Below are 15,889 nucleotides of genomic sequence, written 5' to 3'. Positions count from 1 at the left end.
GACATGGTCAGTGTTGTGGCTTCACCATCATGAACTGACGAACCCTTCAGGGAGTGACTGAGTGACTTCAGAATGTTGTCTTCAGAACGTTGAGGGTGAGTTTTATTATAGTAGATTATGAATAGAAACATATCAGATATATATGGCCAATACAAAGCAGATTTACAAAAGTAGATTTGTGCTACCAAAAATAGATTACCACCAAAATATATATAAAGAAATATGGTTATCCAAATAGACTATATGAATAAATGATCACACAACTAATTACAATACTAGTAAACAATATGTCCTTGGATGAAGTCTTCTTGGTATGCCTAGCAGTAATTTTCCTTTGTGAAAAGCTGGTTTCTGATGGTTACAGGTATATTCAGGGCACAGGCTGTAGAATCCATATTGTTATAAGAGAATGGTTCAGGCTTGTAAAGGTGAGAGAGAAGGTAAATACTTCTACAAAATGTAATGGCACCTTTACTGGTGAACCTGTTCTATTCTTTAGAAAAAGGAATGGATCCAGAGGGCTAAAAGCTGGAAGTCTGGTCCCTTTTCATCAAAATGTGTATAGAGAAAAGAAACTGGTAATAGTAGACCAGTTAGTCACACCTCAGAGATGGGTAAATTGATAGGGCCATTAAGGGAAAGGATAGTAAAGTATCTTGAATCTAGCTGTTTACAGCATCAAAGGCACTCTGGGGCAGATACTTGCTGGTGGCTGGTGAATACTCCTCTATCCATGGTGACTGCATTGCATGTGATATTCTGCACCACTTACTGTAAGAACAAAAGAATTTCCATACTGGGCCAAAACAAAGGTCCATTTAGCCCAGTATCCTGGTTCCAACAGTGGCCAGCCAGATCACAGGTACCTGGCAGGATCCCCAAAACTAGCAAGATTTCATGCTACCAACTCCCAGGGGTAAGCAGTGGCTTTCCCTAGGTCTACCTTAGTAGCAGTTTATGGACATTTCTTCCAGGAATTTATCCAAACATTTTCTAAACCCAGCAGTACTAACTGCTTTTACCACATCCTTCCACTTTGGATCAACTATGAGCATATGTACACACGACTTTCCAAGTTGTTACTTTAAAAATCGGTGCTTTGTCTTTGAAGCAGTGGAATGAAGACCAGGGGAATCTAGGGTTCTAATCCCACTGCATTTCCTTGTGATCTTGGGCAAGTCACCAAGGGGTCCTTTTACAAAGGCGCGCTGAAAAATGGCTTGCAGTAGTGTAGGCTCAGGTTTTGGGCGAGCGCTGATCCACTTTTTAGTGTGCCTGTAAAAAGGGCATTTTTTTGGCCAAAAATGGATGTGCGGCAAAATGAAAATTGCCGTGTGTCCATTTTGGGTCTGAGACCTTACTGCCAGCCATTGACCTAGCAGTAAAGAATCTGGGCGGTAATGACCTACGCGTGTCAAATGCCACTTGGCGTGCATCCGTTACGTGCGCCCGAAAATAAAAAAATATTTTTCAGACATGCAAGAACCACGCGGTAGTTGGGTGGTAACTCCATCTTGGCGCGCATTGGGTGCGCATAGACGCTTACGCAGCTTAGTAAAAGGGCCCCCTAACTCTCTATTGCCTCAGGTACAAATTTATATTGTGAGCCTTCAGGGGACAGGGAAATATGTAGTGTACCTGAATTTAGCTTGCTTTGAACTACTACTGAAAAAAGCATGAGCTATATCTAAAACATTTGTATACCTATGGAGAAGTATGATAAAAGGTACAGGCAAAGGGAGAGATGGAAGAGAACATTAATGGAGGTAGGAGAGAAAGGGATGGAAGAGCTTAGTAGTTAGTATGGATGGGAAGACTGAACAGGCCATATGCTCTGTATCTACTGTCATTTTTATAGTTTCTATCTTCTTGCAGTGAATTCTAGAGCTTAACCATATGTTGAGTGAAAAAAATATTTTCTCCAATTTGTTTTAAATGTACTGCTGAGCAACGTTATGGTGGTCCTTAGTCTTTGCACTTTTTGAAAAAGTAAAAAAAATGATTTGTGTGTATCTGTTCCACTCCACGCAGGATTTATAGACTTCTATCACATATCCCTCAGCTCTGCTGTCTCCTCTCTCCCAGCTTCTCCCAACCTCCCTAGCCTTTCCTCATATGAGAGGAGTACCATCTCCTTAATCATTATGGTTGCCAATCTCTGTAATTTTCTAATTATTTTTGCTGATATGACAACCAGAATTGTACACGTTACTCAACTGCAGTCTTGTAATAGAAGATTACAGAAGCATTATGATTTTTTTTTTGTTGTTTTATTCTCTATTCCTTTCCTAATAATTTCTAACATTCTGTTTTCTTTTTTTGGCAGCTTTTGCATACTAAGCAGAAGATTTCAGTGTGTTGTTCACATTCATTTTGTACTTGGCCACACTAAATTTCATCTGCAATTTGGATGCTTAGTCTTCTAGTCTCCCAAGTCCTTCTGCAATTTCTACCAATTCACATCTGGTTTAACAACTTTGAATAATGTTATCTGGTCTGCAAATTTGATCACCTCACTTATTGTCCCCATTTCAAGTTCATTTTTAAATATGTTAAAAATCACCAGTCCCAGTACAGATTCCTGTGGTACTCCACTATTCACCTTCCTCCATTGAGAGAATTGGCCATTTAACCTTACTTTGTTTTATGTTTGTTAACCAGTTTCCAGTCCACAACAGGACATAGCCTCTTAACCCATGGCTTTTTTAGTTTCCCTCAGGAGCCTCGCTAGATATACTATTAACATCTGTTCAACTTTATCTACATGTTTATTCAAACTTTCAAAAAAAAAAAAATGAGCAGACCTCTTGGTTAAATCCATGTTGAGTCTGTCCCATTAAACCATGTCTTTCTATGTGTTCAGTGAGGAGGGTAAAGGGGTAAAGGTTCATAGATTTGATATACTGCCTTTCTGTGGGTACAGCCAAAGCGGCTTACAATTATTATGTGTAGGTACCAGTAATATTCTTTATAACATTTTCTACCATTTAGCCTGGCAGTAATGTCAGGCTCACCAGTCTCTTTAAAAATTAGTGTTTCATTGGCCACCCTTCAGTCTTCAGGTACTGTAGATGATGTTAATGATGGGTTACAGATTATTAATAGTAGACCTGCTCTGGGATGTACGCCATCAGGTCCAGGTGATGATCTTCTTAATAGCTTGTTGATTTTGGCCTGTTAAATCTCAGTGGACCTTGGAGGATGGATTTATTTAATAAAATTTGTAAACTCTTAAGGCTAAGTGGTTTACAATTTAGAATATACACAATCCACAATACAGATCCAGATACAGTCACAGTATCAGATTTGTTTTGGTTCCAATGAATTGTCACTTTTAAATACCATTTCTTATGTATTCCTTGGTCAAGACCAAAGCAAAGAATTAATTTAGTCTGTCGGCTATAGCTTTGTTCTCCCTGAGTTCTCTTTTTACTCTGTAATGATCAAATGGTGCAACTGATTCCTGCTTCTAATGTACTTGAAAAAGTTGTTATCAGTAACATAGTAGAAGTTTTTGTCACTACAGCAAGCTTCTTTTCAAATTTTCTTTTTTTGCTTTCCATGTCTATACATAAGAACATAAGAATAGCCATACTGAGTCAGAACAATGGTCCATCTAGCCCAGTATCCTGTTTCCAGACAGTGGGCAAGCTGGGTCACAAATATCTGGCAGAAACCCAATTAGTCGCAACATTCCATGCTACCAATCCTGGGGCAAGCAGTTGCTTCCCCATGTCTGTCTCAATAGCAAACTATATATGCTAACCGCTGTTACCGCATTCTCCGGAAAAGAGTTTCAGAGCTTAACTATTCATTGCATGAAAAAATATTTCCTCCTATTTGTTTTAAAAGTATTTCCATGTAACTTCCTCGAGTGTCCCCTAGCTTTTATACTTTTGGAACAAGTAAAAAATTAATTTACTTCTACTTGTTCTACACCTTGTGAGAATAAGAAGCCTGCTGTCCTTGGAGAATACCTGCTACAGGTAAGTATCTTTGCTTTTCCCCTCATCCATCTTGTTTCCAAGCTGAAGGGCCCTAACCTATTTAGGCTTTCCTCATACGAGAGGAGTTCCATCCCCTTTATCATTTTGGTTGCGCTTCTTTGAACCTTTTTTAATTCTGCTATATCTTTTTTGAGATTCGGCGACCAGAACTAAACGCAGTACTGAAGCTGCAGTCGCCCCATTGAGCCATACAAAGGCATTATATTATTTTTGGTTTTATTCACCATCACTTTCCTAATAATTCCTTGCATCCCGTGTGTGTTTTTGGCCGCCACTGCACAATGTGCAGAAGATTTCAGCATATTAACGACACCTAGATTTTTTTCTTGAGTGCTGACCCCCAAGTTGGACCCTAGCATCAGGTAACTATGATTCGGATTATTCTTTCCAATGTGCATCATCTTGCATTTGTCCACATTAAATTTCATCTGCCATTTGGATGCTAAGTCTTTCAGTTTCCTATGTTCTTCCTTCAATATTTCACAGACAATCTTTTGGCTGTAATAGCCTCTTTTACTTCATCTTTTAACCATGCTGGCTGTCATTTTCTCTTCTTTCCGCCTTTGCAAATACGTGGAATGCATCTGGTTTGGGCTTCCGATGTGGTAATTTTGAATAACGTCCATACCTGATTTAGTGTCCCAACCTTGGCAGCTGATTCTTTTAGTTTCTTTTTAACCATTTTTCTCATTTTATTATAGTTGCTCTTTCTAAAATTAAATGCAGCTACAGTAGATTTCCTTTGCGGGTTCATCCCAGATAGTAGCCCAAACTTGATCATGTTGTGATCGCTGTTTCCCATGGGACCCAACACCACCACCTCTTACACTGTGCCATGCATGCCCCTAAGGACCAGATACAAAATGACTCTTCCTCTTGTTTGTTTCTAGACTAGTTGCTCCAAGAAGCAGTCGTTTATTACATCTAAGTACATAAGTAATGCTACACTGGGAAAAGACGGTCCATCGAGCCCAGCATCCTGTCCACGACAGCGGCCAATCCAGGCCAAGGGCACCTGGCAAGCTTCCCAAACGTACAAACATTCTATACATGTTATTCCTGGAATTGTGGATTTATCCCAAGTCCATTTAGTAGTGGTTTATGGACTTGTCCTTTAGGAAACCATCTAACCCCTTTTTAAACTCTGCTAAGCTAACTGCCTTCACCACGTTCTCCGGCAACGAATTCCAGAGTTTATTTATGTGTTGGGTGAAGAAAAGGTTTTTAGTCCGATTTGTTTTAAATTTACTACACTGTAGTTTCATCACATGCCCCCTAGTCCTAGTATTTTTGGAAAGCGTGAACAGACGCTTCACATCCACCTGTTCCATTCCACTCATTATTTTATATACCTCTATCATGTCTCCCCTTAGCCGTCTCTTCTCCAAGCTGAAAAGCCCTAGCCTTCTTAGTCTTTCTTCATAGGGAAGTCATCCCATCCTCGCTATCATTTTAGTCGCCCTTCGCTGCACCTTTTCCAATTCTACTATATCTTTCTTGAGATGTGGCGACCAGAATTGAACACAATACTCAAGGTGCGGTCGCACCATGGAGCGATACAACGGCATTATAACATCCTCACACCTGCTTTCCATACCTTTCCTAATAATACCCAACATTCTATTCACTTTCCTAGCCGCAGAAGGTTTCAGTGTATTATCTGAAAATTTTATCTCCCTTACGCTTCCTGATGTAACATTATCTAACGTGTCAGTGCTTATGCTGCTGCTGATTTTATTTTTTTTTTGTTCATATCCTTTTTCCATTTTTTGGAAAGATGTTCTTTTGGCTAGAATAGCTTCTTTCACTTCACCTTTTAACTATGTTGACTTTCTTTTTGGCCTATCTGGCCACACCTGATTTAAATTTTTAACCTTTGCAGCTCCTTTTCTACCATTATGCCTCTTTTTATCAAAGTTTCCTTTTTTGAAAGTTAAATGCTAATTGCATCCCCTGAAGGGAAGGTCCTGGCAACAGGATCACTGCCTGCTTCACCAAGGTGATGCTCTCTTTTCAGGTGGCATCTCTCCTCTGAGGAATAACAGAGGTCACCATACTGGAGATGGTGTTTCTCCACAATGTCCATTTAGGTCTACTCTACATGCCTCTCTGCCTGAACTCCTCCAAGTCTGCTACTCTGGCCTTGAGAGATTGGACCCCTTCTGTGAGACCTTTCATCATCTGGGAATTATGCATTTGGGTGCTTCCATTAAAAATTGGTCCTAAGATTTTACCAAAAGAAATTGTGTTAGTTTCTTTGAGTGGGTGAGCAAAGATTTAGATGGTGATAGGCAATATAAGGGATTTTCATGCTCTCAGACAGGAGCCTCGTAAAAAAAACTGAACTGTTGAGTGGTGGTTCTTAAAGTGGTAAACTGATCTATAACCTGGTTGACTGGCATTTAAAATTAATGATGCTTATTTATTTGTATTTGTTTCCGAGGCTTAATATATTGCCAATCATAAACTAAGTTTACCACTGAACAGTTTACAATAAGATAAACTAAAAGAATAGAGATAAAAGCAGGAACAAGAAACCAAGAGGTTAAACCCCTAAAAACAGGCGATAAAAAAGGGATTGCCAGTATATTTATTTATTTTATTTATTAGGATTTATTTACCGCCTTTTTGAAGGAATTCACTCAAAGCGGTGTACAGTAAAAATAGATCAAGCATGAGCAATAGACAATTACAGCAGTAAAAGTATTCAAAAACAATACAAAGTATGGCATGGTATACTATTTACAATGTCAACACAATACGTACTAGAACATTATAGGTGATAGCGAAGGGTAAAGCAAAGAAGTAACATATAGAAGGGTAAGAAAGTAGGAAGAGTTAGAAAGTAAGGTGATTGATTTAAAGAAGGTTGCATATGAGGTCAGAGAAATGGTTAAATGTTATCTCAGCTAGAGTAGGAGTGGATAAACATGTCCTGCTGTAGTATATGCAGCCTGAGTACTCTTTGTGTGTGTGAGTGAGTCTAATGAGTTAGTTACTTCTTCCAGTAAAGGCCTGGTTGAAGAGCCAAGCTTTCACCTGCTTCCTGAAGCAGAGATAGTCTTGTGTTAAGTGTAGCCTTTCAAGCAGTGCATTCCAGGGTGTGGGGGCGACTCCGGAGAAGGCTTGCTTGCGGGTATCAATCGTGTAATGTCTTTTGGAGAGGGTGTGGTACTGTGCTTAGTGAAAGTCCTTGGGAGGACCTTAGTGTCCTTGGTGGTGTGTTGAGGATCGTCTTGTTTTTCAGGTACTCAGGGCCATTTCCTTTCAGGGCCTCAAAGATCAGACATAGAGTTTTAAATTTAGCCCTTTATTGTACTGGTAGCTAATGAAGTTTTTGCAAAAATGGTGTGGTATGGTCACGTCGTGTCACGTTTTCCAAAAAGCAGGAACTGGGTTTGTGAGCCCTTGGGCCACTGCCGAGGAGCGGCAGTGGCAGGCAAAACCACCCCACACAGGGATAAGGCAGAACTCGGACAGGGCCAGCTAGACTTCACCTGCACTTGACCACTGTTCCTCAGGAGTTGAGCCCCTGAGTGCAGGTGGACGGCAGGACTTACCGGACAGGGCCGAACTGGATACCAGCAGGATACACACAGGGACTAGAACACACAGGGAGGCTAGGCAGAATACTAGACTAGGATTCTCAGACAGACAAGGGACAGAACTGAAAGCTGCAAGCAGCCACTGAAACAGGGAAAAACACTGATAGATAAGAGACAGAACTGAAAGCTGCCAGGCAGCCACTGAACAAGAAACACAGACAACCTAGAACTAGACAAAGACATACAAACAAGAAACAACACTGGGAAACAAGCAATACAGTACATGAAGCTACACAAAGACTAAACTAGAATCAGGCAAGAATACAGACTACAAACTGGACTAGGCAGAATTGTAGCAAGCACCAACAAACCAGGGCCTTAGGCGATGCAAAGGAAAAGCAGAGAGTTTCCACATGGCTAATAAGCCCAGCAGCAGCTGAGATTCAGCTGCAGCAATCACCAGGCAGCTACGGTTGCTGTGCAGGCTCAAACAAGCCAAGCAAGTCTGGCAGGCTGAAGATCCGGACTGGACTGGGCTGAAGTCTGGAACGGGAAACAGCACACAGAGACAGAACTAACTCAGAAAGGACAGACAGAAGCAGCTAGAAGCTGACCTCCAGAAATAAGGTAAGCCTGAGAGGGGTCACGACCACAGACGTGACACGTCGCTTGCAACCTTCTATGAGTCTTGCTGCTGCATTCTGAATCAACTGGAGCTGGTGCAGACCCTTTGTAGTCAGACCATTGTATAGTGCATTGCAGTAATCCAGTCTTGATGTTATCATGGCATCTACAACTGGGATAAGATTTACCTTCTTGATGTAAGGAGAGAGGCATGTTGGATACTGGTCTGTAATTTTCAAGTTTGTCCTGATCAAGGTTGTTTTTCTTCAGCAGAGGGTGGACCACTGCCTTTTTTAATGCTGTTGGTAGCTGCCCATTAGAAAGAGAGGTGTTCACATGTTCACAATTTTTGTGGCGCCTTCTATGAGGCCCATACTTGCCTGCTGCACTATCTTTGATGGGCAGGGATTGAGGGAGCAGGTAGTAGGTCGAAGGTCTCTTAGGATTTTGTAAAGGCTCTCCTCTGTCATTGGGTTAAAATTGTCCCATCTTTCTCTGTCAGGAGGGGGCGAGTTTGGGCACCCCTAATTGACTGGTTGGGGACTGGGTGAGATTGCCAGTGAGTCCTGGTGGAGACTTTTAATTTTGTTGGCAAAGTATGCAGCAAAATCATTGCAATTCAGTATAGGCTGGGCAGGCTGGTTCTGTTGTGGGAGCTGCAGTAGGTTGTTTACTATACTGAACAACTGCTTGGTTGAATTGGCAGCCTGTTCAATGCATTGCGAGAAATACTGTTTTTTGGTTGCTGTTAATGCTTGGCGGTACTTTGCCATATGCTTCCTACAGTTTAGTCTGTCTTCATCCAGGTGAGATTTGCGCCATCTCGTTTCCAGTTTTTGTCCTTCACGTTTAAGGATCCGAAGTTCTGGAGAAAACCAAGGTGAGCGTTTGTGAGTGGGGCATAAGACCTTTTTTAGTGTCAACCTCAAGGATTGATTTATTTATTAGTGGGCATTTTGTATATCAATGCACAAGCCAAAAAACGAAAGAAACCATGTGTGAACACCAACAAAACAAGGAAGTAGGGATGGACCAAGAAAGCCATATACCACCCATCATGTATACAGTTTCAAAAAATTAAAAGTCGACCTACTGACTCTGTATTAAGCCCATAAAGAAGTAACTAACTTGCTAGTCAACATAGTAACATGTTTATCCACTCCTCCTCCTCCTACTACTACTTATCATTTCTAAAGCGCTACTAGACGTACGCAGCGCTGTACATTTGAACATGAAGAGACAGTCCCTGCTTGACAGAGCTTACAATCTAATTAGGACAGACAAACAGGACAAACAAGAGATAAGGGAATATATCAAAGTGAGGATGATAAAATAAGGGTTCTGAACAAGCGAATAAGGTTTAGGAGTTACAAGCAGCATCAAAAAGGTGGACTTTTAGCTTAGATTTGAAGACAGCCAGAGATGGAGCTTGATGTACTGGCTCAGGAAGTCTGTTCCAGGCATATGGTGCAGCAAGATAAAAGGAACGGAGTCTGGAGTTAGCGGTGGAGGAGAAGGGTGCAGATAAGAGAGATTTACCCAGTGAACAGAGTTCCTGGGGAGGAATGTAGGGAGAGATGAGAGTGGAGAGGTTCTGAGGAGCTGCAGAGTGAATGCACTTATAGGTCAATAAGAGGAGTTTGAACTGTATGCGGAAACGGATAGGAAGCCAATGAAGTGACTTGAGGAGAGGGCTAATATGAGCATAACGACACTGGTGGAATATTAGTCGTGCAGCAGAATTTTGAACAGATTGAAGAGGAGAGAGATGGCTAAGTGGGAGACCTGTGAGAAGCAAGTTGCAATAGTCTAAGCGAGAGGTGATAAGAGTGTGGATGAGGGTTCTGGTAGTGTGCTCAGAAAGGAAAAATAATGGAATGGTTTTTATACTTAGGTTTTAACACTTTTGCTTTATGTTAATTTACAATGCACTTTTTTGTACCTTTTGAGGCGTATTTTCAAAGCACTTAGACTTACAAGTTCCATAGGTTGTTATGTAACTTAGTAAGTCTAAGTGCTTTGAAAATGAGCATGGTGTATAGCACCGCCCAGCACATCCCAGGATACACTGGGCAGGGCTGGGCGCCGCCATTTTGCGGCGTTGCAGGAAGAGGAGGGAGGCAGGCTACCCTCCCTCCTCCAACACACAAGGTAGGGGGGTAGGGGAGACTGGACCACTATGGACCCCTTGCTGGGGTACTCGGGGGGGGGGGGGGGCTGGAGACCCGCCAGATCTCCAGCCCTCCCTGAACCTGGGGGGGGGGATCGTTGGGGGGGGACCTCCAGCCCACCTGTCGCTGGGGGGAGGGGGGGGGTTGGTTGGTCACCCACTAGGCCACCAGGGACCTTTTGCTGGGGGAGTTAGGGGGGGGTCTCCAACCCTTCCTGAACCTGGGGGGGGATAGTCAGGGGGACTGGAGGTCCACCGGACCGCCAGCCCCCGTTGCTCAGGGCAGGGGTAGTTGGGGCCTGGTGGTCCCATGGACCTCCAGCCCCTGTGTTTGACAGGTGTGGGCTTTTGACAGCCCAGACCTGTCAAACAAGTGCGGGAGATTTGTGCTGTGCGCGTGCTCAGGCACAATTCTCCTGCATTTCTACCCCATGATCAGAGATAATTGTGTGCTTAAATTTGCATGCAATGATCTCTGATCATATGTCTAATAACGCCCCGCGCTGTTCCAGCGCTATTTTTGGAGCGCTGTTTGGAACAGCGCGGGGTTTTGATCATCTGTTTGTCAGCCAGATAGCAGTTGCCACTCTACGGATAAGTGTTTTGAATCTCAGACCCATTGGGTACATAGCTGTGAGTAAGTGACAGTAAAGTCGTATGTTGGCTGCCTCTGTGGTGCAGGAGTAGTGAAGGTAATTGGTCAGATTAGATGGGTCTTAGAGTTGCTTTTTATGAAGGTGGCATCGATTGACAGTTGAGGCTGTAATACCATATTTTATTTATGGCTCTTAAGTATGCAGTTTTGTATTAAGTGAGATAAGGGATTAAATGTTTAACAAGGACCCATGATGTCTTGAAAGCTTATATATGCAGCATCAGCTTTGAATAACTCTTCTGCTGGTCTGCACAGGACCTAGGAGGGAATTAGGGAAGGAAATACAGTCATATGCCTTAGTGTCACATTTCTCACCTCCTTTGAGTTGTTGTACTGCATCCTATGTATGAGGGGAACACAGCCATGGGATATACAAGGAGAGGTGGAAAGCCACGTGTCCAGCTTTGGCATTTTAAATTCCAGAATGATAGAAAATGTCCCCTCTGCCTTTTAAATTTGTCTTTCTCCTACCACTTCTACTAACAGTGTGATGAGCCCGAGCAATGACAGTCACCAATGAACTGGCTCAGAAAGAAAGGGAGAATGGCAGCTGGGAGTGGGGTGTCTCACCCAGTAACTCTAGCCTGCCTTCAGTTTGCCTTTTGGGCATGGACGCGTAGAGGTGGGGACGCAGGCTAGAAACAAAATTTAGTGACAGTTTATTCTGGTGTGCAAGAGCTATCTTTACTGCCGTGAGCCCAAGAGAGCGTATCCGTTTGTAAAGCTCAGAGAGAAATGTGCAGCTGGGTATCCCAGCCATCCCAGGCATCCTGAGCCCAACTCAGGCTCTCTGAGCCAGCCTCGGGCAGTAACTTGCACTTTGCTTGCAGGTGGCCCCTGTGCAATTGCACAAGTTAAGACATGGCAGTAATTAAAAGCTATGTGTTTTTTTGTTGTTCAGCCTCTTGAGATATGTAGGGAATATTAGAGTAAGCAGTGGTGCATCGGTTCAGTGTTGCTCTTGTTAAAGGTCTTATTCTTGCTTACTTTTTTTTTTTTTTAAGATAACGCCTCAACCTTTGTATCGATTAGTCCAGGCTGCATACCCCATTATTACTGCTTTGTACTCTAAGTCATTCAACTCTTTTTTTTTTCATGCTCTGTGTATTAAGCCATATAGCAGTTCTGAAGGGTAAGTGCAGGGATATATTACTGTTTGATTTATCATCCACTCTGGAACGCCTTGCTATTCCCAGGCAGTTCATTAAAGCAAGGATACTGCCTGTGCTTCTCCGAAGATTAACTTTCCTTTTTAGATCTGCTGTGGGCCTTACTCCTTGTTCTTTGTGTTTCAGAGATTTGCACATTACTTGGTGTCCTCTCCTTTTTGCTAGAAACCTTTTTCCCTGGTCACCGGAGCTGCGTACACTGGATTCCTGTTTTGTTTTGATATTCTTCACGTGAATCTCTGCTGATCACCTGCAGAGAACCACTCTGATTTATGGAGTCTCCTGTTCAGTTTGGGTCCCACTGTTTCCACTTATTATAAGAGGAAATAGGACCTGGGAAGTAATTCATAATTCATTGAGTCTGCCTGTATTCCTGCTGATAGATTGTAACAAAATTCACCAGTGGGAGCGTTAAAAAGTAGTCCATTTTACAAAACTGATGACTTTGAAGTAACTCCTTGAGTTTGCTGGTCCCAGTTGCCCCGCTGCTAGGAGAGCTCAATCAGCTTTGCCCTCATGTATTTTCAGTATCCCCTCTGCACTTGTCCTTGCGTGTCTTTCTGACCTTATAGAAACATGGCGGCAGATAAATGGCCCATTCAGTCTGTCCATCCACTATCTCATCCTCTACCTAAGCGATCCCACATGCCTGTCCGACACTTTCTTGAATTCAGATACAGTCTTTGTCTCCACCACCTCTGCCTGCAGGCTGTCTTACATCCACCACCCTTTCCATAAAAAAGTATTCCCTTAGATTACTCCTGAGCCTATAACCCCTTAACTTCATCCTATGCCCTCGTATGCCGGAGTTTCCCTTCATTTGAAAAAGGCTCACCTCCTGTACATTAATGCCACGGAGATATTTAAACGTCTGTATTGTATTCCTTCTCTCCCGCCTTTCTTCCAGAGTATACATATTGAGGTCTATAAGCCCAGACATCCTTCTCTCTGAACCCTCTGTTCTTCTGACTCCTGTTCTGTCTCTGTCCCAAGACCTCTATTTACTCCTCTCCCCTCAGATCATCTAACTACTGTCCTCTCTGGGGCTGATGCAGAAAGCTGGCGTGGACTGAAGTGCGTGGTTAGTGAGGCATGTATGCACGCGTTACCAGGCATGTAATGCAGAAAGGGGTTCTTCACAGAAATACACTCATGCAATCAACATCAGCACACAGCTTAGTACAGTGAATGTTATGGGGACTATTAGTTAAACTGCTGCAGTGCTGAAATGTTTTTGACAGATCACAATGTGAGCATAATATAAGAAATGTCTGTTAGATCTAATGTGGTGTAGAAGGATTAGTTGCCCTGCTAGTTTAGCAGTCTCTGAACTTGACCCCTCCACACATCCTTCCCCAACATAAAAACAAAGTGGCCCCCCTGACATGACTTACCCTCCCCCACTCCCCCCAAAAATAATTCCCTGGTAGTCTAGAAGCCCCTCCTTCTTCTCCTCCTAACAGCAAGAATTATCCCTGGTAGTCTAGTGTACCCCCCAGACCCACCCCATGCATTTCAAAAAGTGGAAAGGCAGGAGTGATGCCCACTTGCTTCTACCTCCAGTGCTGTCATCATTCAAAATGGCAACACTTGGCCCTAGCAAATAAAGCAATATTTACCTAATTTGGTAGACTTGACCCCTAGCAGGGCATCCCGACGCACTGACAGGGGCAGCTTATCAAATAATGCAGTGCTTATTTCCTTATTTGGTAGACTGACCCTCAGCGGTGAGAGCTGTTCTGGGAGGAATAGGTCTCTTTAAAAATGACATAGTTCTAATATATGTTTTCTTTGGCCCTAATGTACAGAACATTTAAATGTCACAACTTCAGGATAGGTGGGATTTTGGATACAGTTGACCTTTTCCAGTAGTAGTTTTTCAGATACAGTAGGTATTTTCTGTCCCTGATGGCTCAAAATAAAGTTTTGTACATTTGAAATAAACATGGCTGCTTTTAAATGATGTGTCCTGAGATCTCAGCAAAGGTAGGGCTGTTTCTTCAGTTGGGACCTCTGCAGATGCTAAGCTGATCTCTCTCTCCTGCCTCTTCCCCCCCCATCCCCTTTAACTTTTAGACATTCTCAGGGACCCCTGTTTTAAATGTGAAAGTATTATTCTTTCTGTGACCTGACTTCTTGAGAGGCAGGTGCTCCTGATCACTATCTCTTAGGCTCGATTAAGAAATGTCACTGGTTTTGGTGGCTGCTTAGATTATTGTAGAACTTGAGGTGTGAAGGATAAATGTTAGAATTGATGTGGAAACTCTCACTTGACTAAGATGTTTGAGAACCAAAGAGAGAGGCAACAAAATCTGACTAATGAGCGATGTCCTATGAGCAGTGGAAGCTGGGCTATACCTTGAATAATGTGGACCCAAAGAACTGGGTGGAGTGGAGAGGCCAACTGGCTACCTTCTGCTATTATTTTTTATTTTATTATATATAAAATATAGCACACCAATTCTCTGAAGTCATTTATTTTTTAAATTTATGATTACCCATCTTTCCAACAATTAGCATAAAGCAGGTTATAAGAAAATCTAGACTTATATGCAAAAATAACCCTAGAAATGATTACCACAGTGTCATACAGCGGCATGACTCATGACTTGTGCCCATCCTCAGACATGAGCAGGGTCCCAGATAAGCACACGCTTTTTATTCTGAATTATTGGAAGTGCAGCTTTGTTAATGTGAAATACTTGAAGGTGATATGGCCCCACATGGAAGGTTCAGTGACACGGATGCCTTGTTCTTCTGCTGATACAACAGTTTCCTCAGTGGCCTCTAGGGGGCATCATCTGCTCATCCTATCTGCTCATCCTTGCCTGGTACAGTCTCCTGAGCTGTCAGTTTGCCTGCTTTTAGACCCAGAAAGGAGAAAAGAGTGAACTGTGATCTTGTGGAATTCAGTTAGGCATCACAGGGGGGAGAGAGTGCTGAGAAAGGGCCAGGACAGTGCCGAAAATATGAAAGCACCAGCCAGTGAACATGGGATGCCTGCATAAAAGAGTCACAGGAAACAAGGCATATGCTGAAACCTGCTATGAAGGGGAAGAATCAGACCAGGCAGCCAGAATTGGGTTCACTAAATTGTTTTGGCACTGTTTTCAATGGGCTAGGCCCTGTAGCTAAATACGCTCAGAAGTGGTAGCCACTTAAAACTTCTTTGAGCCAGGAGCAGAATGGTTGCAGGAGGTTTGTCTCACTGGGTTACTGGTTCCAGATTTCAGCCCTCACATAGAAGCATCAGGCTGTGCCCCAAGGTACCAGACACATTAAAAGTGAGGAGATTTTGCTAAGGCTACAAGCCAAAACCACAAGGTCTACTATCAAGTCTTTAATCTAAAAAAGTGCTTTTTGTTTATCTTGATTATTAGGATCTGTGTGTGTGTGTATGTTTGTGTGTGTGTATATATGTATATGTATATGTATATATATATATATATATATATATATATATATATATAATTTTTTTTAAACTTAGATTTATTGGCCATTGTTCACCAGTAAAACTTGACAACAACCTGCGTTTCCTAGTCTCAGTGTGGGTGAACCTGTTTAAGCACGCTGCACACTCGCAAGAATTATGCTGACTTGGCCAGAAACAAATGGCAAACGAAAAATCAGCAACTCCTCATTGTACTCCAGAAACAATAAACACGGCAGTAAATCCAGTCAGCGGTGCTTCATTGACTAAAGGAGCTGTTGCATTCTTT

General features: G+C 42.6%; 1 protein-coding gene across 1 annotated transcript in view; it reads left to right on the top strand.

Annotated features, from left to right (window-relative positions):
• The window catches only part of ZC3H3 (zinc finger CCCH-type containing 3), a 605,196-nt gene that overhangs the window by 91,171 nt on the left and 498,136 nt on the right, over nucleotides 1-15,889 (top strand). The gene's annotated exons all lie outside the window — the stretch shown is intronic.

Source organism: Microcaecilia unicolor, chromosome 1, assembly GCF_901765095.1.
Source record: "Microcaecilia unicolor chromosome 1, aMicUni1.1, whole genome shotgun sequence".
In the NCBI taxonomy this organism is placed as follows: domain Eukaryota; kingdom Metazoa; phylum Chordata; class Amphibia; order Gymnophiona; family Siphonopidae; genus Microcaecilia; species Microcaecilia unicolor.
This window is presented reverse-complemented; position numbering and strand designations above follow the sequence as displayed.